The following is a 2,746-nucleotide window of genomic DNA, read 5'->3' on the forward strand; positions in this document are numbered from 1 at the left end:
CCTGATCTCTCTGTCTTTTTACAGAGTGAGTGCACTGTGAAACCAATGTGTTAGAAGTTCCAGAGCTGACGAATATCTACATAAGAGTATGGCAAATATTTGTAGGTACGCAATGAGTATTTAAAGTATGGTTTTTATTCTAAACTGACCTCAGAGGCTCATGTAATCCGAGAGTGCCGAAACAGGCCGTTCAACCTATCATGTGTACGCCAAACCTCTGCAGGCCTCATACCGTGCGAAAGATGCAAGTTAGCAGCAGTGGGATTCGAACCCACGTCTCTGGAGAGACTGGAGCTTAAGTCCAGCGCCTCAGACCGCTCGGCCATGCTACTACGACTGCCCTTCAGCAGCATCTTTGGTTTTGTGAACGGTGAATTCACCGAGCTGCTTGAGGTACATTGACTCGTACTTCATGAATAAAAGCACGTATATTCTTCGGAAGGCTGTCTGGTTTTGTGGTATGGAAGCTGCAACTGTCAAGACATTATTCTGAACAATAATGGATTATCTACATTACATTCTGATACCTTGTGGCCCATCTGATCAAGATCACGTTGCAATCTGACGTAACTTTCTTCGCTATGCAATGCACTGCTACTTTTGGTGTCATCTGCAAACTTAGTAACTATATCTCCTGTATTCATATCGGAATCATTTACCTCAATGACAAAACATGTTGGACCCAGCATCGAGTCGTGTGGCACACCACTGATCACAGTCCTCCAGTCCGAAAAACAACTCTTTACCATCACGCTCTTTCTTTACCTTCCCAGCCAGTCCTGTACTAAATGGTTAGTTCTCCCTGCATACCATGAGATTTAACTCTGCTAACCAGTATCCTGTGGGAAATCTTGTCGAATGCCTTATTTAAGTCCATAGAGATCACGTCCACCGCTGTGCCCTCATCGATCCTCATCATTACTTCTTCAAAAAACTCAATCATATTTGTGAGACAAGAATTCCCAAGGACAAAGCAATGTCGATTACCCCAAATGAGTCCTTACCTTTCCAATATGTGTAACTGATGTCCCTCAGGTTTCCCTCCAACAATTTGCCCACCAGTGACGTCAGCTATCCAGTTTTTAGTTCTCTGGCTTGTCCTTACCACCTTTCAAAAATGGCGCCATTTTAGCAAACCGCTAGTCTTCTGGCACCTCACCTGAGAGTATCGATAACATAAATATCTCTGCAAGGGGCACAGTAATCACTTCCGTAGCTTCCCACAAATCTGTGATGTACACCTAATCAGGTCCTGGGGATTTGCCCAACTTAATGCGTTTCAAAATATCCAATAGTTCGTCCTCTATTTTTCATGATGTCGCCATCTATTAGACCACATTCTATGTCGTCCATATCCTTCTCAACAATAAAAACGGAAGCAAATAGTCGTTTAGTATCTTTCCCATATTCTTCAGCTCCACACCAAGGCTGCTTTGCTGATTTTTGTGGGGCCCAGTTCGCTCCATAGTTACCCTTTCGTCCTTAATGTATATATAAAACACTTCTGGATTCTTCTAAGCTATATTTGCCAAAGCCATCTCATGTCCCCTTTTTTGCCATTCTGATTTCCCTCTCAAGTATACTCCCTCTGCCGTTGTACTCTTCCAGGGATTCACTCGATCGCTCCTGTCTGTACGTGATGTCTGCATCCTTCTTTTTCTTCACTTAATCCTCAATATCTCTAGTCATCCAGCATTCCCGACACCTAACGGCCTTTTCTTTCAATCAAACATGAATATACTGTCTTTGGACTCCCGTTTTTTCATTTCTGAAGACTTCCCATTTTCCAGCCATCCCGGTACCTGCGACCCAATCAGCTTTTTAATTTCTTGCTTAATGCCGACAAAATTAGCCTTCCTACAAATTACAATTTCAACTGTTTGATCTGTTTGATCCTTTTCTATTACTGTTTTAAAACTAACAGAACTATGGTCGCTGACCCCAAAGTGCTCCCCCACTGACAACTCAGTCACCTGCCCTGCCTCATTTCCCATGAGGAGATCAAGTTCTGCACTTTCTCTGTTAGGTGCATTCACATACTTCCTCAGAACATTTTCTTAGATTAGATTACTTACAGTGTGGAAACTGGCAATTTGGCCCCACAAGTCCACACCGACCCACCGAAGCGCAACCCACCCAGACCCATTCCCCTATATTTACCCCTTCACGTAATTCGACAGGAAATTTGGCATGGTCAATTCACATAACCTGCACATTTTTGGACTGTGGGAGGAAAACGGATCACCCGGAAGAACTCCACGCAGACACGGTGAGAATGTGCCAACTCCACACTGTCATTCACCTGTTTCTATCTAAACTCTGAATACTATGGCAGTTCCAGTCTATGTTTGGACAGTTCAAATTCCCTATCATAACCACCCTATTAATATTGCAGATAACTGAAATCTCGTTACAAATTTGTTTCCCGTTTTCCTACTGATTAGTATGCGGCCTATAATACAATCCCAACAAGGTGATAATTCCTTTTTTATTTCACAATTCCATGCAAATGATTTCGCTGGGTGTCTTTCTGGGAACATCCCCCTAAGTACAGCAATAATAAAAGCCTTATGAAAAACGCAACTCCCCCTCCTCTCTTGCCTCCCTTTCTATCCTACTATTGCATTTGTATCCTACAACATTAAGCTGCCATTCATGTACATCCCTGAACCATGTTTCTGTAATTGCTGTGATATCTCAGTCCAAGTTCGTAGCCATGCCCAAAGTTAATCTGACTTCCCTGTAA

General features: G+C 43.0%; 1 non-coding gene across 1 annotated transcript; it reads right to left on the minus strand.

Annotated features, from left to right (window-relative positions):
- Positions 1 to 250: 250 nt before the first annotated feature.
- trnal-uaa (transfer RNA leucine (anticodon UAA)) lies at positions 251 to 332 on the minus strand. Its single transcript has one exon. It is a non-coding gene; the product is annotated as a tRNA-Leu (tRNA).
- Positions 333 to 2,746: the final 2,414 nt, after the last annotated feature.

Source organism: Chiloscyllium punctatum, chromosome 51 (assembly GCF_047496795.1).
Source record: "Chiloscyllium punctatum isolate Juve2018m chromosome 51, sChiPun1.3, whole genome shotgun sequence".
NCBI classification, from domain to species: domain Eukaryota; kingdom Metazoa; phylum Chordata; class Chondrichthyes; order Orectolobiformes; family Hemiscylliidae; genus Chiloscyllium; species Chiloscyllium punctatum.